Genomic DNA, 24,156 nt, shown 5'->3' with positions numbered 1-24,156 from the left:
ACAGACCAAATGGAATGAGTAACCCACGTATTTGAGATCAGTGAGCTAAAGGATACTATAAAAATATGTTTCAAATGATAAAATACATAAAAGGCAGCACCCCATGGCCAGTCAAGCTGACACGTAAAATTAACTATCACAGTCTTGAACCCAGACTGGTGTGTCAACTCTGCACTCCAGGCTCCTCTACTCAACTTAATCACGGTAGTGAGAGGACTCACCAGGAAAGTAGAAGGTGAAGTCTTCTGAAGGGACAGAAGAGAGGGGCTGTTTTTGATGCTGCTACTATCTGGATTCTGATATGAGGAATTACTTGTATTTTCAAAAGAAATGGGCTAAGAGCACATTGACTACAATGGACTTAATAAGGTCTTTGAAAGGTGCAGTTTTTAGACTTCCTTATCTAAAAGACCCATACGTCAACAAGGCTGTCTAACCTTTAATTGTTTAGTTTCTAAGACTTAAATAATTGAAATGTTTAAGGAAACAAACAAATAAGACCCAACACTCATTATGCTCTTTTGACTATGTCATTACTCTGGAGCTTGACCTCATTCCTTTCTCGGATTATACCCTTTTGGGAAAAGTGTATCCTCACGGGTAAGAAAGTGTGCCACCAGGAAACTTCTTTTCCTTTTCCCCACTCACATCAGTTCCTTGCACTTGACCAGCCTGATGCTTCATCAGGATGAACTGAAAGGAATCTCTGAATGACAAAAAGGGACACAAGAGTAATCCACTTAGAAAACTTCAGGCACAGTTAATCCTCCAACAATGACCTCAAAGTAAAACAACAAGCAAAAACAAGTAAAAAAAAACCAAAAGGAACAAGCAAAAAGAAGTGAGAGTTTTTTGAAAACATTTGTTGGTCATTACAATCTTTTGCGCCTAGTAATTTACACGTGCCATTTGTTCACACAGTCAGTTAATAGTGCCAGTCATTGCTCAGCCACTGGGCATTTACCAGTGAAGAAAACAGACAAAACCCCTGACCTCGTGAAGATTACTCTGTAATTGGGCTGGACAGAAAAGAACTAAAATCAATAAGGAAATTATATAGATGTTAAAAGGTGGTAAGTGATATCTAGAGAAATAAAGCAGAGGGAGAATTTGCTATTTTAAATAGACTGCTCAAGAAAGGCCCCACTGAGTAGGTGATATTTGGGCAAAGACCCAAAGGACGAACTGAGAGAATGAATCATGCAGATATCTGAGCAGAGTATTCCAGGTAGAGGGATCTGTGAGTGTAAAAACTGAGCACAGAATCTATGATGATTAAAAAAAAAGAATATGGAGGACTTATAATAAAATGCAACAGACCCTTGTTCCATCCTTTCTTCTGGCAGCATCAATGCCCAAAGGTGATTGTCTTATTTCTTTTTAATTGTTTCTGGTTTTAGTTCTGTCACTTACTTCCAGATCCTAATTAATATACACATATATCTCCATCTTGATTTATCAGTTTTAAATGTTATCTGTCAACCTCCTGCATCAGATGAGGATTTTGCTCATATCATTCTGCCTCCTCTCCTTATTCCATCCTATATTTGATAGATATACATGAGTTTTAGTCATGACATTAGCTACTATTATAACTTTAATGCACTCAGACTTCTATTTCTGGTTCCATTGATTTTGTGAGGAAAGAACTGCTGCAATAGGGGAGTGCAGACAGATCCCTGGGGTTAGGCAAAGGTCAGAGGTCTGGACATGGGCACAGAGTCCAGAGCCTTTGAAGAGACACACAGAGTTCAAAGCTGCTCAGCATCTGGATTGGCCTCCAAGGACAAAGATGATGAAATGTCAGTACCGTTGATGAAATGTGAGTACCATTGGTCAAAGTGCAAACTGAGATTAAGAGTGGGAAGTTCAAGTGGGCTTGGGTCTGGTGTGGGGGACCCATTCATGGGAAGACTAGAGTTTAAGGATAAGAAATTTGAATATCTGGAGAGACCAAGGTACTGGGCTCTCTTCCGTGAGCTGAGAAGGAGTGCTCTCCTCATGGCAAATTCTAGCTCTTGGCTGAGCAGCTTTGAACTCTTGCGTTTTTTGCCATTAAAAGCAATGGCAAAAACCTCAATTACTTTTGCACCAACCTAATACTTCCTCTGTTCTGCTTTAAATTCCAAGAGGGCTGCCATGTACACCGCATTTCCTAAGCTTCTTTGCCAACTGGCTTCTGTCTATGTTTTATCCATGGGGAACCCAGTGGGGAAGTTGGAGAAAAATGGAAAAAGAGAAATCAGGGTATTCCATTTCCTATTTCTCTGATTCAGAGGGTGTCTTGAGTTTCTAGCTTCTGTCCTGTTGCCCTGGCTTCTGGATTTTGATAATATGGTTGTAGCAACCTCCTGCTGTGGTGAATACCTGAGTTATCTCATTTTCCTTTGTTTGGCCTCTCAACTTTTCCAAAACATTTTTAACTGGTTCTCTAAATTAACTTACCTCCATGGAACCACCTGGCATGGGCTCCATTTTCCTGAGTGGACCCTGATTAATATATGTTCCAAACACTGAAGACATTTTCTTATTACTGAAATAAACCTACTGCTTCCTAATTAGTTAATAAAGATAGTACTACATTTTAGGCTGATTCCTTATGATTATTAATATTTTTTAAAGCCTTAACCTTTATTTTGCTTCCTTTCAGTGTTGTGTTTTCACACATGATTATTGTCTAGTGCCTCTGACACACTCTAGCAATGGCACCTCAGAAAAGAGGCTGGACACTTTGCCTTTGGTAACTGTCAACCCAGATGGAGTAGGGCTAATGGTGGTATGCACAAAAAGTGTTCTTGAACATAAGGACGATTTAGATGTAAATAAATCATTTGAGCATATGGCATCTACCTAGCTGTTCCTGGAGATAAAATTGGGGAACTGTTGACTAAAATATGAACCCTATAATTACAAAAGACTACCAGATAACTAGTGAATTAGCAACATAATTCATATCTATTAGGAAGTTCCAGAGAAATCATGGCAATTATGGGCTGGTAAATTATTTTCACAGTAATTCTGGAAGGTACAACATTTCTGGAAGATAATTAGGCAATATATATCCTAAGTCTTCAATGTGTTTAACTGCATTTTCACTGCTAGAAATTTATCCTATAAAAAAATGGGTTTATGCTTTCTCATTCCATTTCATTACAGTCTAATTTCTGACTGAAAGAAAAAAATTCACCTATATCTACATCAAAAGAGACTTCATTAAATATATTAAGATGTATCTATACAATAGAATAATACACAGTAATAACAATGATGTGTAAGAATAATAATGATATGGGGAAATGTCTATGATTTATTCATAGGTAAAGTAGCAAGTTAGGTGATTTTCTTTTTTTCTATGTGCTTGTCTCTTTTTTTAATAGTCTAGAATAAGTTTATTTTATAGATAGATAAACAAAAATGAATATTATAAAACTTGCCTTGAATTCTAGTTTTAAAAGTCAGCAACTGGTGGTTTTTTTTTTAACTTGATAATTATGGAATAGAGGACATGTTTTGTCGTGGTAGCAAATCTCATTAGAGTTAAAATACCCAGGGTTTCACTGTACTAGGAAACAAAGGGTAGGGCAAAAAAGTGACTCTGTTGCAGATAGAGGTTTGCAAATTTTGTTAAGCATATTTTTTTCCAAATCATTTTATTAAAATTTGAAAAACTAGTAACCAAATCAGCATGGTACTGGTACCAAAACAGACATATAGACCAATGGAACAGAACAGAAGCCTCAGAAATAACGCCACACATATACAACCTTTGACAAACCTGACAAAACAAACCTTTTTGACAAATCTTTGACAAACAAATCTTTGACAAACCTGATAAAAACAAACAATGGGGAAAGGATTCCCTATTTAATAAATGGTGCTGGGAAAACTGGCTAGCCACATGCAGAAAACTGAAACTGGACCCCTTCCTTACACCTTATACAAAAATTAACTCAAGATGGATCGAAGACTTAAAAGTAAGACCTAAAACCATGAAAAGCCTAGAAGAAAACCTAGTTCAGGACATAGGCATGGGCAAAGAGTTCATGACTAAAACACCAAAAGCAATGACAACAAAAGTCAAAATTGACAAATGGGATCTAATTAAACTAAAGAGCTTCTGCACAGCAAAAGAAACTATCATCAGAGTGAACAGGCAACCTACAGAATGGGAGAAAATTTTTACAATCTATCCATCTGACAAAGGCCTAATATCTAGAATCTACAAGGAACTTACACAAATTTGCAAGAAAAAAAACCCCATCAAAAAATAAGTGAAGGATATGAACAGACACTTTTCAAAAGAAGACATTTACGCAGCCAACAAACATATGAAAAATGACTTATCATCACTGGTCATTAGAGAAATATAAATCAAAACCACAATGAAATACCATCTCACGCCAGTTAGAATGGCGATCGTTTAAAAGTCAGGAAACAACAGATGCTGAAGAGAATGTGGAGAAATAGGAATGCTTTTACACTATTGGTGGGAGTGTATATTAGTTCAAACACCGTGGAAGACAGTGTGGTGATTCCTCAAGGATCTAGAACCAGAAATACTGTTTGACCCAGCCATCCCATTACTGGGCGTATACCCAAAGGATTATAAATCATTCTACTATAAAGACACATGCACACGATTGTTTATTGCAGCACTATTCACAATAGCAAAGACTTGGAACCAACTCAAATGTCCATCAATGATAGACTGGATAAAGAAAATGTGGCACATATACACCATGGAATATATGCAGCCATAAAAAAGGATGAGTTCATGTCCTTTGCAGGGACATGGATGAAGCTAGAAACCATCATTCTCAGCATACTAACACAGGAACAGAAAACCAAACACCACATGTTCTCACTCATAAGTGGGAGTTGAACAATGAGAACACATGGACATAGGGATGGGGAACATCATACACTGAGGCCTGTTGGGGGATGGGGGCCTAGGGGAGGGATAGCATTAGGAGAAATACCTAATGTAGATGATGGGTTGATGAGTGCAGCAAACAACCATGGCACGTGTATACCTATGTAACAAACCTGCACGTTCTACACATGTATCCCAGAACTTAAAGTGTAATAAAAAAATTTGGAAAACTACATATTACTCTCATAAACCATTGTTATTGACATCTTCTTGAAATGTTTCCCAGTCCTTTCTTTGACAGCATGAAAGTTATAATGTACCTTTGAATTGTGTCTCTTCATTTAACACTGTATTGTGAGCATTTCTGTGATCTTTGGGATTATCACAGCATAATGACTGCAGAGTATTCCAGCAAGGGGGACAGTCACAGAGTGCTAATTTAGTGGTGGGACTCTCTCATGGCTCAGCGCTATGATGAGACAGCACATTCCTTAGTGACCTGGAAGAGGCCTCACTTCTGGTTTCCCCTGGCTGTGTGGTAAATAATAAGCTAAAGGTGACCCGTTGAGGAGGTGTCTTGCAAACTGTGTTATGTGACAGGGCAGGAGCACAGTGGGTTGATATCAGCTTGGATGTGAGGTTCTGCCCTCGATGTGTGTTCACCCAAGGAAGTTTGTCATATGATCAGTGTTCCAGGAGGGACGCTGCTCATTTCTTCCCTCTGCCTGGATTACTGTTGCTTCCTCTTTCTGCTTGAGAATTCATCCTTTAACTCCCAAATGGCTAGAGTCATGTTCCTCTGCCCTGTGCATCTGTGAATACACTTTCCTGTTATTCAGGGTCTGAACTCTGTTCCCCGTCTCCTGATTAATATGTTGAAGCTCTAACCCTCAGTACCTCAGAATATGACTGTACTTGGAGATAAGGCCTTTAAAGAGTTAGAATCATTAGAAGAATTAGAAGAGTTGAGTTAGAACCAGGTTTTTAGGATGGGCCCTAATGCAATATGACTGGTGCTCTTATAAGAAGAGGGGATTAGAAAACAGACCCACACAGCCAAAGGATGACCATGTGAGCACACAACTGGAAGGCAGCCAATTCTCAGGCCGAGGAGAGAGGGTTCAGAAGAAGCTAAACCTGCCAAAACCTTGATCTTGGACTTCTAGCCTCCAGAATTATGAGAAAATAAATTTCTGTTGGTTAAGTCACTCAGTCTGTGGTATTTTGTTGTGGCAGCCCTAGCAAGCAAATCCACAGATGGGAGAGAGGACTAATAAATGGGCCAGGTAGGGGCATTTATGGCAGCAGAGTAGCACTTAATTCTTGGTCTCCCTCTCTGACCACCTTACTTCATTTCTAAAATGGAGCATTTGGATAAGATGACCCATCTACAAGGCCCCTTTCAGCATTGACATTCTAAGCTTCTGTACATCATTTGATTTTCTGTTAGTTATTTCTTATGCAGGTTAAAGCAGAACCCTCTCAATAGATTTGGCTCTCTTGTGATCTGTTCTTATGCAGCCAGAGTGTTTGCACAAATCTGATTCTATCACATTAACATTCTGCAAGGGTTGCCCATCTCCTTCAGTGTGAAGTCTGATCACCTCAGCATGGCCCGCATGGCCCTTCCTTACCTGGTCCATGCCCTTCTCCAGACCTCGCTTCTCCATCCTATCCCAGCCTGCCCTCCAGCCATGCTCAACTATGAGGAACTCGTAGTTCCTCAACACACCATCATCTCTAACACTCTGTGTCTTTTCATGTGCCACATTTCCTGCCTAGAATGTTCTCCCCTCTCCTCCATCTTGGTTAGTTCTACTCACTTTTAAGAACTGGCTCAGGCACTTTCTTCTTGGAAGCCTACCTGCCCCATCTTTCTTCTCTTCCACCCTCTATCCATTTGGATTAAGCAACTTTGGATCCCTTTAGCTCCATCATAGCCTTGATCACACTATTGGATAAAGCGGGGGTTCCAGTATTTGGTGCACACATAAGTACCCTTTGAAAAGAATGCTGATTATTATAGCAAGAAATAGGTCATATTGGAGTCTCTAAATTGGAAGAGTTGGTATTGCTTGTCAGAAATTTGGCCTAAAATCAAGTCTTAAAGAATACACGAGTCAGAGGGCAATGTGAGGCAGTGAGTCAGAAAATACGCAGACAGCAGATTTTCTATCAATTTGCCAAACATTTATTGAGCATTGTTAGAAGCATGGCTTAGTGCTGGGCAGAAATTGGGACTTAACACTGAGATGCCACTATTCAGAGGAACAGTAGCGAGTTAGAAATGGCCTGATCACCCTTGCCCCCTTGGGAAGCGAGGGGCCAGGTAGAGAAGAGTGTGGGGGAAGGTCAGCCTCCCAGGTGTGGGTCCCAGGGAACTGAGACTCTGGAGGAAGTGCTATTTACCTGGAGCTTCCAGTGTTTTGAATCCAAGGTTTGCACCAAGACAAGGAAGAGATCTGCGGCAGATATTAAGAGATAGAGCATGCAGCCTTGGGGTTAAAGAAAGGGGGTGGTTGGGCAGGTACAACTCAGGAGACCCAAGTTGAATTCCTGCATCTGACACTAGTAGTTTTATGACATTGGGCAACTTATTTAATAAATTAATTAATTTTGAACTTCTGTTTTTTAAATCATGAGAAAACTCATGTCTACCTTGCCTGCTTCTCAAGATTTTTGTATCAAATGAGAAAATGTCTATGAAAGAACTCTGCAAGCTACAAAACCTGGGCACAAGTAAGACGCTATGAATGAGAGGGGTCCATTCTGCAAAGGGGCAGGCACTGGGGCCATGGCCTTCCTTGGCCTGCAGGGGCAGGCAGAGAAGGGGTTGCTCTTGGCCAGAGGGAATACGTGGGCAGATCCTGGCAATGGGCACTGGCAACAAAACTAGGGTTGCTGGCATTTATGAGCATCCATCTCAGGAATGACACAATTGGGCTGGGAAAAGTCCAGTGGAGAACTAAGTGCTGAAGGGAAAGGAGCACGTTCTGGGAGAGAATACATTGATGGGATAAGAACTCCCCCTCATAGAAAGAAAAAGCTTGAGACTCCATGAATGAATTCAAGAGAAGTGTTAAGTCAGCAATGGTAAAATAGAATGAAACAGTAAAGAGATAAAGTTCAGGAGGGATTTAGATGTTCATGGATGATAAAATCGAAATGGATTATTGAGCAGCTTGGAGGACATCTAGGGTAAATTACCACCATGCAGTCTCCGTTATGAAGGATTCCCAAGCTTTTTCAAAATAGCCTTTTGTTACCTCTTGTGAGCCTAGAGTTGGATAGCTGCTAAGTCTGATGTCTATTTTTCAAATTCTATTCACTAACAAGTTTTCTGCAATGCTTAGTGCATCTGTAATTTCTACTGTAATATCTATAATTCCTGCTATGTGGGAAGCTCTGTGAGGACAGAGATTAGGCTGGTCTTATTCACAGCTGTACCCCAGTGCCTGGCATGGCTCCTGGCATATATTGATACCTAGTCAGTATTGCAAATTGAATGCTGTTTACCCAAGAATGGCTGTTGGGATCCTTCTTGTCCAGAGGAGCTGCCCCTTGAGGACTCTGGCAGCCAGGGCTGGCAGAAGAATTCTAGCATTTCCAATGGAGATGTTGGGGCTGGAGTCTGGCTCCATGAGGTTTGCCTTGAACCATCCACGCTGCACACTCAGCGGGTCTGCCTTGTCGCCCCATGTCTGACTCTCATTGTTTTCAGGTCCTGCTTTCTTTTGCCCTGTTTGTGGTGTTGGAACCTCTGTTTTCTGTTTATGAGCACCAGTGTCTTTTCCTGCTCAGGCTGCCATAACAAAATACCATAGACTGGGCAACTCAAAGAGCAGACATTTTTCTCACAATTCTAGAGGCTAGAAGCCTGAGGATTAATTAGGGTGCCACGGTGTCAGGTTCTGATGAGGACCCTCTTCCTGGCTTCTCACTGTGCCCTCACATGATGGGGCAGGGGAGAGAGGGAGGCAGAGAGTAACCTCCTGGTGTCTGTTCTTATAAAGGCACTCATCCCATCATGAGGGCCCCATTCTCAATACTTCATCTAAACCTGTCTCACGACTTCATCTAAACCTAAGTAACTTCCAAAGGTCCCATCTCCAAATACCATCATACAGGAGTTAGGGCACCAACATATGAATTTTAGGGGGACACAATTCAGTTCATTTCAACATAGTCCATAAATCTCTAAGTTGATGGCCTGTCTTCTTGGATTCCTTTCTTAGTCATCTGACTTCTCGGATCTAGGCATTTGCAAATGTCTTCCTTGGGAAGCCCTAGTGGCTCGAGCCCTAAGCCCAGGTTTGGGGGCAGGTGCTGCTTTCTCCCTGGCCTTGGGGACCAGGGGTTTGGGCATTATTCCAAGGGTCCATGGTCCCAGGGGCACCAGGGCAGCAAGGAGAGGAGAATGAGCAGAACCTAAATCAGTCCCTTCTCTTTGCCTGAAGAAGGAGCTGCCCCGAGGACAGATGCTCACTTGATGAGAGTGGGGGGCTTCTAGAGGACCGTTATCTGTCCTGGATCAAGCGCTATCTTTCCAGCAGCATAGCCACAGCCATGTGTACAGCCTTCCCCTCCCATACAGCCAGATGCCCAATTTGTCTGGGTCTCTACAAGAGCTAGAAATCATTGTGGGCCTGTGGGCCACCATTGTTTTGGGGAGGCTGTGAACAGAGATTCTTAGTGCCCTCATCAATAGGGCCAAGAGGTTGGTAATTGTTTTGTTCCTACAAGGAACCTCACATATGAAAGCTATCATGGGCTCCTGGACAACATGCCCCCACACAAGCCTGCCCCTGGCAGAATGCAGCAAGACCCAGTCTTAGGCAGAGCCTCTTGGGGTCCAATTGCCCCAGGAGAGCTGGGCCTGGCCCGTGGCCTATGACTTGGCCTGGAGCTAAGCCATCCTCTGTTGGTTCCACAAGGGCCTGGCTGGGATGAGCTGTCATGGACCCCCAGGTTTCTGGTGGGAAAGGAGGTTGGCCGCTGTCTGCATTTACTCATTGGTTCTCAAATCAATGCTGTCCTCACTAGGGCCTTACACAGCCTCAGCAGAGGCCTGGGACTCTGGCTCCTTGCCTGAGTTCCTGCAGCAGTAGGAAAACTTCATGGCCCTGGGCTTCAAGAAGTTTTGTCTCTAAGGTATCTGAGTAGGAGAAGAAGGCTACCAGACAAGGTTGATGGCAGCCCAGCAGTGCTTGTGGCCTCTGCCTGGCAGGCGCATATTTGATTGTTCGATGAGGAAAGGTCTCCCCAACTCCAGAACCGGAAAGCGAGCAATGATACTAATAAAATAATAAAAGATGAACATTTATCAAGTATTTCCCATCTGTGCCAGAAAAGGGCATCTTGTACTTGATACTCTGACTAAAGTCACCAGTATTGGCCTCTGTTTTATAGGCAAGAAAACTGAAGCACAGCTGTGGATTAGTAACTTGCCAGGGGTCACGCAGCTGAGTGAGAGGCAGGGCTAGAATTTGAACAGAGGCAGCCCATGCTCTTCCCCACCATGCTACCCATCCTGGTCAGAACACTACCCTGGCCCTGCTCCTCGAATCCTCATACTCTTTCCTCCTTATTGGAATGAATTGTCCTGGGCAATCTTGGACATAACCAGCTTCATAGAAACTCAGAATGGTGTGTATTTGAGCAGGCCGAGGCTGAGTTCTTGGCATACATCTTTTCCCTGTGGATGCTCCAGAGTGTCCCAAGGTTCTGGAATGTCAGGCTGTGGGCTATGCGGTAGCTTCTGCAGCATCTCACACTTCCCCACTGTGCAGCTAGACTGGCTCAGGGATGGTAAGTGCACCTTGCCCCAGCCAGGCCCGAGCATCTGGGATGTCAAAGGCACCTGTTCCCAGTCTGGATGCAAACATTTTAAAATGCTACTTGTCTTCAGATTTCTGACCAGAAAGGTTCTATATTCTTGCCTGTGGAACATGAGAGCATCTCTTCCTAAATACTTTGCTAGTACAGAATGTTATTTGAAAAACATAACTATTAAAACATATTTCATTATTATTTTGATTTGCATTTCATTATTATTAGTGAGGTTAAGCATTTCTCCTGTTTATTAACTGTAACATTTCTACTTTTTGTGCATTAGCTATTTTATGTCCTTTAATATTTACATTGTTAGTGTTTTTCTTACTGACTTACAGAAGTTCTTTATGTATCAAGAATATTGTTTCAGGGCTGGGCACAGTGGCTCATGCCTGTAATCCCAGCACATTGGGAGGCCAAGGCAGGAGGATCGTTTAAGCCCAGGAGTTGGAGACCAGCTTGGGCAACATAGCCACGGCCTTGTCTTCTGAAAGAAAAAAAAAAAAGAATATTGTTTCAGACCAGAATGAAGAGTTAGCAAAATTCTAAAAAGTTTTAAAAAGAATATTGTTGTTTCAAATACTTTTCCAGCTTGTGATTTAGTTTTATTAATGACATTATTTTGAAGTATAGTAATTAAAAAATTGAATGGAAACAAATATATTCATTATAATTTTTAAAATTTAATTTTTAAATTTATAATGACATAATTTTACATATTTATGGGATACAATATGATGTTTCAATGCATGTATACATAATATAATGATTAAATCAGGGTAGGTAGTTACCATATCTATCACCTTAGACATTTATCATTTTTTTGTGGCGACAATGCTCAAAATATTTTCTTCTAGCTATCTTGAAATATATACTGCATTGTTATTTGCTATTGTCTTCCTGATGTATAATAGAACACAAAAATGTATTCTATCTAACTATAACCTTGTACCCATCGACCAGCCTCCCCCATCATCCCTCTCTCTTCCCTTCCCCAGCCTCTGGTAACTACTATCCTACCTTTTACTTTTAAGGAATCAACTTTTTAAGATTTCAGTTATGAGTGAAATCATGCAGTTTTTGTTTTTCTGTGCCTGGCTTATTTTACTTAACACAATGGCCTCTAGGTTCATCCATGTTGCCACAAATGACAGGATTTCATCCTTTTTTATGGCTAAATAATATTCCATTATATATATACATACACCACATTTTCTGTATCCATTCATCTGTAGATGGGCATTTAGGTTTATTTCATATCTTCACTTTTGGGAATAACATTGGAATAAACATGGGTGTGCAGGAGTTATTGCGATATACTGATTTCATTTCCCTTGGAAATACACTGAGTAATAGAATTGCTGGATGTATGGTAGTTCTATTTTTAATTTTTTGGGTAATCTCCATATTTGTTTCCATAATGGCTGCACTAATTTTCATTTCTACCAACAGTGTGTAAGAGTTTTCTTTTCTCTGCATCCTTGTTAGTTTTTTTTTTTTTTTGTCTTTGATAATAGCCATTCTAATTGGGGTGAGGTAATGTCTCACGGAAGTTTTAATTTGCATTTCTCTGATGGATTTGTGGTTTTGAGCATATTTTCACAGATCTGTTGGCTATTTGTATGTTTTCTTTTGAGAAATATATTTTCAGGTCTTTTGCTCATTTTAAAATGAGATTATTTGGGTTTTTTTTTTTTTTTTTGCTATGGAGTTGCTCAAGTTCCTTATATATTCTGGATATTAATCCCTTGTCAGATGCATAGTTTGCAAATACTTTCTCCCATTCTGTAGGTTGTCTCTTCACTTTATTGTTTCATTTGCTGTGCAGAAACTCTTTAGTTTGATGTGATCTTATTTGTCTATTTTTGCTTTCCTTGCCTGTGCTTTTCAGGTCTTATTAAAAAAATTCTTGCCCAGTCTAATTTCATGAAATGTTTCCCCTATGTTTTTTTCTAGTAGTTTCATAATTTTGGATCTTACATCTAAGTCTTTATGTTTTTTCCCATTGTTATGTTTAGAAAATCATTTCCCACCCAGCAATATGGCATAATCACCTATGTTTTAAAAGTTTGAATTCTACATCTTTTTGTGATCCATATAGAATTTATCTGTGCATGAGCTGAGGCTCAAAGCTGACTTTTCCCCAAATAGTTAATTTCTAAACTGCCATGTATTTGATAATTCATGTTTCCCACTTGTTTGTGATGCTTTCTTTATTATATACTAAATGTTTTAGAGCTTGGTGTACATTGCTGGATTATTTACTCTGTTTAATTGATCTGTGATAATTTCTGTGCTTAGACCACATTAACTTATGCCGGCTTTATAGTATGATTTCATGGCTAACAGAGTAGAACCTTCTCGCAACAGTTCTATTTAAAAAATTTTGCAGCTGATTTTCCTTGTTGATTCTTTTATATATGTTTAAACTTTATTTGGCCAAAATAAAAAAAATCCAATTGAATTTTGCTTGCATATAGGGAAAGAATTGACTTTTAAAAAAACGAAATAGCGTGCATCTTTTTAAAATAAAATATTCGATATATCTCTCAATAATATTTTTTATTTAGATATTTTTGAATGAGTAAATGAAGCAGTAATTTGGCTTCCTGAAGTGATGAATGGAGTGTGGAAACAAAGTTTCATTGAGTATAACAAAAGACTTGGTGAATGAGTTCTTGGAGGTATTGGGTTGTATCTTACTTTCTTCTCTAAGCACTTTTCCAAAATTACCTGACTGATCCATACCTTACTTGTTTCTCTGCTTGTGACTCCCAAGATTACCAACTTTGCTGCTCATATCACCAATATAGCTTTTCCTCAGACCTTTAGTTCTTTGAATGTTGTCATCTTTTCCAATCCCAATGCAGAATACTCCCTTGGCTGTGCTTTCAGCTCTTAGGTCTCGTTATACATTCATGGACTATCTTGGGTAATGTTTTTCCAGGCTTAACCAGGCACCTGGAAACATCCCACCTCTATTCTGTTCTATATATGCTCACTCGCTGTGTCCCAAACTCATGAGTTATACCTGAACAAACAAGTACAAGTCAACCAAACAAGGATGAAAATGACCTTGTATCCTTTACCTTTTCCAATAAAACTTCTCTATCAGTACCTGCATGTCCTACCTTCTTCCAGTAGGAGGTGCTGGTGCCCTCTATTTGTAGACAGTTTATCACTTGGCTCAGTGTGGAATGAATATTCCTGCCATAAACCTGTAATATACCTGGACACCTGAATGTACACAGAGACAAACAACTCTCCCTATGTTCTTCTCTAGTTCATTGACTAGCTTTCCAGCTCCCTGCTGACATTGGAGTTAGAAAAGGATAATAAAGGTGTCTATTATTAATAACATGTATTGAGTTTCGAATGTATAACGGATGTCTCATATCACAAGCTAGAGACATTTTATTTATCTGATATGGTTTGGCTGTGTCCCCATCCAAATTTCATCTTGCATTGTAGCTCTCATAATTCCCATGTGTCATGGGAGGGACCCAGTGGGAGGCAATTAAGTTATGGGGGTGGGTCTTTCCTGTGCTGTTCTTGTGACGGTGAATAAGTCTCTCGAGATCTGAAATGTGTGTGTGTGTGTGTGTGTGTGTGTGTGTGTGTGTGTGTGTGTGTGTTTTCCAACAGAGTCTCGCTCTGTTGCCCAGGCTGGAGTGCAATGGTGCGATCTCTGCTCACTGCCTGCAACCTCCGCCTCCTGGGCTCAAGCAATTCTCCTGCCCCAGCCTCCCGAGTAGCTGGGGTTGCAGGCGCCCACCACCACACCCAGCTAATTTTTGTATTTTTAGTAGAGAGGGGGTTTCACCATGTTGGCCAGGCTGGTTTTGAACTCCTGATCTCGAATGGTCCACCCACCTGGACCTCCCAGAGTTCTGGGATTACAGGTGTGAGCCATCTTGCCCGGCCCTGATGGTTTTATAAAGGGGCGTTCCCCTGCATGCACTCTCTTGCCTGCTGTAGTGTTAAGATGTGACTTTGCTCCTCCTTCGCCTTCCATCATGATTGTGAGGCCTCCCTAGCCCTGTGGAACTGTGAGTCAATTACACCTCTTTCCTTTATAAATTACCCAGTCTCTGGTATATCTTTATTAGCAGTGTAAGAACTAACTAATACATCATCCAACCAAACAATAATACTGATCACTTTGTGAGAGATAAAGATGAAGAAGAGATAGTTCCTATGTACAAGTAATTTATTGTTCATGTAGGAGACAAACAATTTTATAAAAAACTATAAGGCAAGGTAGAGAAAGACAAGTCCTATAAGAGAAGTAAGAGTGCTATGGGGGTTCAGATTACTTCCATTTAGGGTGATCTAAGACAGTTTTATGGAGGAGGCAACAGGTGTATTGAACCTTCAGGGCTGACTATTCAGGAGGCAAGGATTCAGGAAAGCACCAAGCTTGTAGGAGGAACAAGGCATGGTTTGATCTGAGTAGGATGAAGGAAGAATGAAGGAAAATGGGAAAGAAGCTTAGGCATGGCAGTTTGACCACATAGGGCAAAACTCTAAACAAAAGCATCGGTTGTTTGGTTTAACTTTTGCCATAAACATCTGAAATCACATAAATGTTTTTGCCCTAGCCAAAAGTTCTCAGAAGGCCAGAACAGAGGATCAAATCTATATCTTTCTGGAAAAGACATTTCAAGGAAACGCAGCTCTTCACTTCTCTGTCAGGAGCAACTATGAACAGCAAATACCAGATACATCATCTTAGCTGCTTGGACACAAATAAGCAAAGAGAGGATGAAAATTCTGGCCAAACCCACCAAATAAAAGAGTGTGTGTATGTGGGAGAAATAAGCTGCAATGATCTGCGATTGGTCCACTAGCTTGGGATGGCCTGATTGGATGGAAGTTCAATGGCTGTGGAGAGGCACGAGGATGGAGACTAGGGTCATTGACCAACCATCAGCATAGTCTTAATTAAATATTAATATTATATTGAGAAACAGTGGCTAATGGCATTCATTATAGTGACTTTGCCCAGATGGTTTCTGCTAACACAAAAATTGGACTGGTCTGAAGGACTCTATTGAACATTTTTGTACTTTTAAGTTTCAATTTGATCTTAAATTCTCTGGGGTTAATGGCAAGATTGGGTAGAAGTAATGCAAAAATTCCAAGGAACAAATGCATAATGGAAATGGAGAAACTAGCCTAGACTTGGTGAGTAGGCTAGACCATGTACGTAAGTGTTGATTAAAACGATTTATCAAATCAGGAAAGAAATGCTAGGAAGGACGAGAAAATGCCAGAAAGATAAGAAAGACTTTCCAATTTCTGTGCTCACAATTACTCAGGTTATGTTAGACATACAAAAATAATAAATTGTTCCCTACGATCCTAATGAAGTGTTATAAGAAGGAGGCTGATGAACAGGAAATGTTCACTTAGTCATCCATTGCCCCATTTCGTCCCTGGGAACTACCGAAGCAAGCTAATTTTTCTTTCATATATGTTCACTTGTTTTTGCTTTAATAGATGAAAAGTTATAGAATATTAAAACTAGATCATTTGATATCAATTTATTCATTCATTAATTTAAATGGATATTTACTGACTGATGACAACGTACCAAGTGCTGGGTATTCAATGGGTTAATCAGATCACCCAAAGGGGCTTACACTCTAGTGGAGAGCACAGACTAAGAGCAAGTAAAAAGAAAAATCCATAAATCAAATGATTACAAACCCTATTAAGTTATGAAGGAGTCAAACAATGGGCTGAAACAGAGAAAAAGGAGCTCAGAAAGGGAACAGAGGTGCGGAAAGGTGAAGGGGCCTACCCCAGGTCACCACAGTTAGTGGCAGGGCCAGAACCCCCATCTCCTAACTGCTAGGATCTTTTGACTATGTCACGTGTGTTGTCTGCTTTGACATAGAATCTGCCATCTGTTCTTTGGAAATCTGTGTGGATACTAGATGATGTCTTGGCTGGTTTCTAAAAGCAGATGGGAAGGCTGAGTAGGGGGAGACGAGAGGTTTACAAGCTGGAGGTGTGCTACGTGCTGCTACCTGTCTCTAAACAACTCACAGAGACAAGTCACAGCAAACTTTTAGAGGGCATTGCCCTGTCCTGGAAAAGACCTATAGTGTGATGTAATCCTTAGCAATAGAACATGTATGTAGGGGGTGGGGAGGGGCTTGCTGCTTTCTCTCCCACCTCCATGGAAATCATCTGAGATCCCTACTGGTCACCCTCTACTTACTGGTTTAGGGAGAGTGGCTTGTCAGCATTTAGATTAGGCAAAGCTAAAATCATAGTGAATAGGCCTCTAGTGCAAGGAAGGTGTGGTTATGAATAGAGAGGTTGGGTGGGTAAAGAGAAATTTCACAGCCTGTAGCATTTTGTGAAATAACAGAAATTGTGTTTTCACCATAACAGAGTGGAGTGGTATTTCTCTAACAATGAGAGTTTCCACTAATGAATATAGTGACTTTGCAAATGATGTTTTTAAAAATACAATGGCTGATCCCAATAGAGTGGGAGCAGAAATAAAAATTAAAAAAAAATACAATGGCTAGGTCTATTCCTTCTGGGTTTCCAGCTTTAGGCATATGGTAGACGAAACTTCAAGGATGAAGGAGTAAGACAAGAATGAGTTTACTGGCTTCAGGTTGTGCCCTGGGGAGTCAGCAGGTTCTATGATGTCATCTGAGCAGAATGAACAAAGATGAGTGATGACCCCAAAATGGGAAAAGGTACATTTTGTAGGTTAGATTATTATTTCCAATGATTCCTTCCCAATTCTTGATTGGCTCCCTGTTATAATATTATACCTCTATATGCCTTGCCACGGCTTTGTTGACACGTGGAGGACAGGGTATATTACCTGCTCCACTGATATTGATCTTGGCCATGTGACTTGCTTTGGCTAGTGGAATGTTAGCAGATCTAATGTGTGCAGTGTGCACACATGTAGCTCCCGGCTCCAGAATGAGGAAATGTGTGTAGAGCAAACCTGAACCCAACTTGCAATTTGGAACTAAGGCCCAGCCAAATTGCTGCCTGAAGCAGAGCTGCCCTAGCTGAGTGAGAAAAATAAATGTTCATTGTTGGAGATTGGATGTGTGTGTGTGTTTTGCTGTGCACCATTATTATAGCAATAGTTGATTAATACAGTAAACATGTGTGGAGCAGACGACAGATATCAACTGGGGCAACCACAGTCTGGAATTCACTTATTTATCATAGGTGTGCTAAATTGCCCCTTTTGGCAAGCCTTGTGCTGGGCTTGGAGCATCAAATGAAAATAAATAGCATGGTCATGGCTGGAGGGGCAAAGACAATCTAGTAACATAATAGACATGTAACAGACAATGCCAACGCACAAGGGTGATAGCAAGGCTGTGTACGGTATATTCTGGCCACACAGCATGCCTGGAGGGACTTGGAGAAAGTGACACGAGGAGGACATTTGGATCAGGTCTTCAAGGATGACTAGGACTTGATCAGGAGGGAAGGAGAAAAGGGCACTGCAGGCCTGGGGAACAGTGCAGAGGCAGGGCCGCTGGAGAGTCCCTAAAAGGGAAAGCAGCCCAGTGTGGTTAGAGAGAATGGAGGGGAGTGGCAGGAAATGAGGCTAGAAAGTTGGACTGGGCTGTGTTGGAAGGGCCTGAGACTAAGGAGTGAGGACTTTATTTAGTAGCTTTAGTTCATGGACTTTTAAAAGGAACTCTGAGATGTTTAAGCAGTGGATGATGCAATCAAAGCCATGCTTTAGAACAGTGCTTTGTTTTTAACTTTTATTTGAGAGTTAGGGGGTACATGTGCAGGTTTGTTACAAAGATGTATATATATACATGTATATATACACGTATATATATACACCTTTGTAACAAGGTGTATACATATATATGTATACATATATATGTGTGTATATATATATATAAAATTTTTTATTTTTTTTGAGACAAGAGTGTTGCTCTGTTGCCCAGGCTAGAGTGCAGTGGCACGATCTCAGCTCACTACAACCTCCACCTCCCAGGTTCAAGCGATTCTCCTGCCTCAGCCTCCCAAGTACCTGGGATTACAGGTGCATGCCACTATGCCCAGCTAATTTTTGTGTCTTGGGGGTTTCACAATGTTGGCCAGGCTGGTCTCGAACTCCTGACCTCAGGTGATCCACCCGCCTTGGCCTCCCAAAGTGCTGGGATTACAGGCATGAGCCACCGTGCCTGGCCTACAAAGGTATATTGCATGATGCTGAGGTTTCGGATATGACTGAACCCATCACGCAGGTAGTGGACATAGTACTACTATGGTTTTTTTTCAGGTAGTTTTTCAGCCCTTGCTCCCCTCCCTCTTTACCCCCTCTTCACTAGTAGTCTCCAGTGTCCACTGTTACCACTTTATTAGTACCCAATGTTTAGCTGTCACCTATAAGTGAAACATGCAGTATTTGCTTTTCCATTTCTGCCTCAGTTCACTTAGGTTGATGGCCTCTAGCTGCATCCATGTTGCTGCAAAGGACGTGATTTCATTGTTTTTTTATGGCTGTAGTACATGGTGTACATGTATCACATTTTTGTTATCCAGTCACTCTTGATGGACACCTGGGTTGATTCCAAATTTTTGCTATTGTAAATAGTGCTGTGATGAACATATGAATGCACGTGTCCTTTTGGTAGAACAATATATTTTCCTTTGGGTATACATCCAGGAACGGTGTTGCTGGGTCAAATGGTAGTTCAACTCTTAGTTCTTTGAGAAATCTCTGAATTGCTCTCCACAGTGGCTGGACTAATTTACGTTCCTACCAAGAGTGTATCAATGTCCCCCTTTCTCTCCACAGCCTCATGGATTTTGTTCAACAGTCAAAAAATAACAGGACAGTGTTTCTTAGGGTGTGTTCCCAGGACCAGTAAATTGTTAGAAATGCAAATTCTTGGTCCAAACCTACTAAACCAGAGACTCCAGAGTGGGCCCAGAAATCTATGTTTTAAAAAGCACTCCAGGGCCGGGTGCAGTGGCTCATGCCTGTAATCCCCACACTTTCGGAGGCCGAGGTGGGTGGATCACCTAAGGTCAGGAGTTCAAGACCAACTGGCCAACATGGTGAAACCCAGTCTCTATTAAAAATACAAAAATTAGCTGGATGAGGTGGTGGATGCCTGTAATCCCAGCTACTAGGGAGGTTGAGGCAGGAGAATTGCTTGAACCCAGGAGGCGGAGGTTTTGGTGAGCCGAGATGGTACCACTGCACTCCAGCCTGGGCAACAACAGCAAAACTCCATCTCAAAAAAAAAAGTACTCCAAGTCTATGTTTTAAAAAGCACTCCAGGTGATTCGGATACATGCTAAAGTTTGAGATTCACTGCTTAGGACAATTCTCTTTCAGCTGTCAAGAGTCTGGAGTGAGGGCCTCACGCTGGGAAGAGTTTCTGAAGAGCCACAGTAGAATCAGGAGGCACCTCCCTTGAGGGTAAGGAAATATGAGAGATTCTAACCACTCATCTGGCCCCAGAGCAACAAGATCAAGGTGGTCAGGGTGTAGGCAGTATAGGCATTCATCCATTCACTTCTTTATTCATTTGCTCAAGAATCCTTTCTTGGCAATGACTATGAGCAGGTGTTAAACTGGGTCTGGGAGATAGAATTCTGGAAAAGAGGATGTTGTTGCCCTGTGAGGGACTCATATCTAGTGGCATCAGCTCTGTTCTGGGTGGAGCAAGATTCCAAATGCTTACTCATCTCTTTCTCTTTTCCTTTTTCTTTAGAGGTTAATGAGCATTAAATTTTTGATGAACATCAGGGTCTTCAATGAAGAGGATGATGATAATTGCTATCATTGATTGGGCACTTACCATGAGCTAGACCCTGATCTAAGATCTTTGTGGCTGTTAAATCTTCACAATAGCTCCATGAGGTAGATCCTACGATTATCCACATGTTACAGATAAGTGAATCAAGGTATGTGGAGGATAGCATTCTGTCTACTTTCCTACAAACTGTTAAGTGCAAAAATGGGATTTGATCTCAGCCGGCCACAGTGCTGATGACATCTTTCAACCTGCTGGGCTAGCAGGATATTGAGAATTCCAGGAGAAACGAGGTAAGTAGTATATTGTAAGAGGAGAACCTTGGAGGGCACAAGGAGAAAACAGCTTCATTCTTTTCCCCACCATGTGCTTGAACCTGCTCCTTGGAACTAGTTCCCCTCTGCCCTCTGGGTGTGTCTAGGGCAGGTCCCCTGAAGTTTCTAGTCACCTGTAGATAATAAAAAGTTTTCCAGTTACTTATTGTCACAAAGATAATCTCATTTCAGTAAAAAAAAATCCATTCATAGGTGTTAATCAACACTTTAGATTTCACTTAAGATTCTTCTTGCTGGGCCTGGAGTAGGGCAGGGCTGGCTTCCTCTAGACTTCCTCACCTTGGTCCTCTACCCTCACCTCCTGCTACTTTCTCCGTAGCTCCAGCTACTCACTAGGAGAGGGAATAGGGAGGACATGTCAGGGACAGGAAAGGTCAAGTTTGACTGGCACCAATGTCATATGGCGATGGATTCTGCTGACTGTGGCGGATGATTCAAGCTGACTCTGGGCTTGGGGGAATTTCAAAGCCGATCTTTTTGGGGCTGTACTTGTGGGTTCTCTGGAGGCCTACACTGGGAACATTAGACTGTACTGCCTGTGTCATGCCTCAGATGCATGTTCTCTGTGACTGTTTATGTTTTTTCCCTCAGCTCCCCAGAATCCTGGGTCCTTTCCCAGCTTAGGTTTGAAGCCCCCTCCAGGCCAGTTCTCTCTCCTGAGCAGTCCTCTGGTTCACAGAGAATATTCATGTATCTTTTGTCCAAAAAACAATGGGAATACTGGTGTGTCTGCGCTCAGCCACTCTTCCATTCAGTTGCTCTGGCTACTGGCTGCTGCCTTTCTGCTTGAGATGGTTTGGCTATGTCCCCACCCAGCCAAATGATTTTATAAGGGGTTTCCCCTTTCGCTTGGTTCTCATTCTGGTTGCCTGCCGCCACGTAAGACTTGCCTTTCTCCTTCTGCCATGATTGTGAGGCCTCCCCAGCCACGTAGAACTGTGAGTCCATTGAACTTTTTCTTTATAAATTACCCAGTCTCAAGTATATCTTTATTAGCAGTGTGAAAACAGACTAATACACTGCTTTTCCAGTATGCATCAGATTAGTCCACTGTGTTCACTGCCTTCTGCAGACTCGATGAACACATGTCAAACCCTCTACGTACGATGGGAGGAAAGTACCTAACTCTCTAACAACTTTTTGTAAAGAAATGCTTCAATTTCCAATCATACTTCAACCCCAATTCTTTTAGATCTCAGAGGTATGTGAGGGATAAGGGTAATAAAACCGGGCTAGCCATGTCCTTTGCAAGTTTTGCTTGGTTGGCTTCAGCCACTACCAAGACGGAAAGAGTCCCATGAAAGATCCTTATTATTATTATTATTATGAATTATGCATTTCTTATGATTCCCTTAAGAGCTCCCTTTCCATACCCTTTACTCCCAAGGACTTGAGAGCTCTTTTATTTGCGTTTAAAGAGAACACTTCAAGAACTTGAGAAGTGTGTAGGCTGAGCTGTTTATTTATTGTTTAAAATTGTAGCTAACAATTCATTAAAGGTGTATCAATCTTTAAAATTGAGATAGGAAATAAAATAAGAAAAAAAGGGGCATAACCTCATCAAGGTTATCCTAAATGTGGTGGGGCAGAGATCTACTAACACACTCTATTGATTCACTGATACCATAAATCAATTTTGTATGCCCCTCCCCTAACCCTGACTTCTCTGACAAACTTCAACAGACAGCCACAATAGCAAGATTCATATACCTTTTCCTGAATGAGGGAGAAAAGGAAAGTGAGCCATATGATATAAATTTTTGAAGGGAGAACTAAGGAAGGGAATAGGGACAGAGCTCTACCATATGTTGTTGGAAATCTGATTTAAAGTTTCCCTAGCAGTCGGAAATGGGACTAGGAATTACAGCACTTTTTCATTTAAACTCCTACATTGTGCAAGTTCTAAATTTGGGATTTCTACGAAGCCCTTCAGAAGGACTGAGATACCTATATTTTTCTACCCTTAGGCTCGCTAAAGAAATATGAACAATCTAAAGAGCAGAATGTACTTCATTTTGAAGTAACAAAATTACTTATTGTTGATGTGTAGTCATTTAAAGCATTAGTATTGATTAAACAATAAATTAATTTAGCAAATAATTACTGACTGCCTAATATGTTGCTTACACTGTATTAGGGGATTGAGAATACAATGATGAACAAGGAGATTTACCATCACAGAATTTTATAATTTGCCATCAGGAGTCAGATAAGTAAAACAGCAGTTAAAATGTGTTGTGATAAAGGCAGAAGTCCAGAGAAGGATAGGACCACATAAGCAGCCCTTAATTCTGTCTGGGGCATGGTGGTAGTGCCAAGGAGGCTTCCGGGAGGAAGTGACATTTGCATTGAGGTCTGGAGGGTGACGAGGAGTTAGTCAGATGCAAAGGAGAGATGAGTATTCAAAGAATACACACACTAAAAAATGTAAATAAAGGAGGCCCATTTGAGATGTAGAATTCTTTGATCACCAAAATATAAACTAGATCTTCCAACGCAAGCATATTTTTTTTCTAAAGTATTTGTGGGCAATGAAGAGATAAAGAACAAAGAGCCAGATTGGCATCCAACGTCCCTAGAGATGACGTGGCAACCTCACTGTGCTTGCACATGATGGCATCTGTCTCTGATCAATAGCTGCTCTAATGGGAACAGGCATGCCCCAAGGCCCACTGGGAGTGGGATCTTTTGCTGACAGTCCTAAAAAGGATGCCAACCCAACAGACATAATCTAAGGAGTCAGAGCAGGAGTCAAACTTGAAGATGGAGATGCTCTAAAACCCTGTTGCCGTCCCCATCTTCAAGGAGGGGTAGGTAGAGTGCGAGTGTGCCTAACTCTGCATTTTTCCTATGGCCCCTGCTGACTTCAGTTTTGGAAGATAAATATGCATTACAAGAGTTAGTTGAGAAATACCTAGCTCTATCTTTCTAGAACATTTGTTAAGAATTCCAGGTAGCCACCCCCCCCCCCCCAAAGTTTCAAGTATGATGAGTCAAATAGAAGGTACTCAGTAAATGTTCATTAAGTCAGTTAATTAACAGGCAAGTTTGCTCAAAGGCAGAAGGCTTATTGCAGATTGGATGGTGTTTGGGGCCTTGCTTTCACTCATCTTCCTGCAGCCTCCCTTTGTCTTTCTTCCAGCTCTCTCTGCTGAGCTGAGTCAACACCTGCTCATCCTTAAAGGCTGACTGCAAATTCTTCAAGGATTGCAAATCTTTAAAGGCTTTCTACAAATTCTCTATGCAAAATGGGAAACCCCCTCCTCCAGGCTCGTGCAGCGCTTGTCCATGCCATGACCTACTTTCCTAACAACACTGTACTGGAGTGATTTGT

The 24,156-nt window shown here is 41.3% G+C and overlaps 1 protein-coding gene across 4 annotated transcripts in view; it reads left to right on the top strand.

The window, feature by feature from the left end:
* Positions 1-24,156, top strand: part of PPP1R3C (protein phosphatase 1 regulatory subunit 3C) — a 172,829-nt gene that overhangs the window by 93,065 nt on the left and 55,608 nt on the right. For all 4 annotated transcript variants that reach the window (XM_055352472.2, XM_055352471.2, XM_063710323.1 and 1 more), the window contains 2 exons: positions 20,067-20,150; positions 20,446-20,638. The gene's annotated coding sequence lies outside the window, so the exon portion shown is untranslated. The remainder of the gene's footprint in view (positions 1-20,066; positions 20,151-20,445; positions 20,639-24,156) is intronic.

This window comes from Gorilla gorilla, chromosome 8, assembly GCF_029281585.2.
Source record: "Gorilla gorilla gorilla isolate KB3781 chromosome 8, NHGRI_mGorGor1-v2.1_pri, whole genome shotgun sequence".
Taxonomy (NCBI): Eukaryota; Metazoa; Chordata; class Mammalia; order Primates; family Hominidae; genus Gorilla; species Gorilla gorilla.
This window is presented reverse-complemented; position numbering and strand designations above follow the sequence as displayed.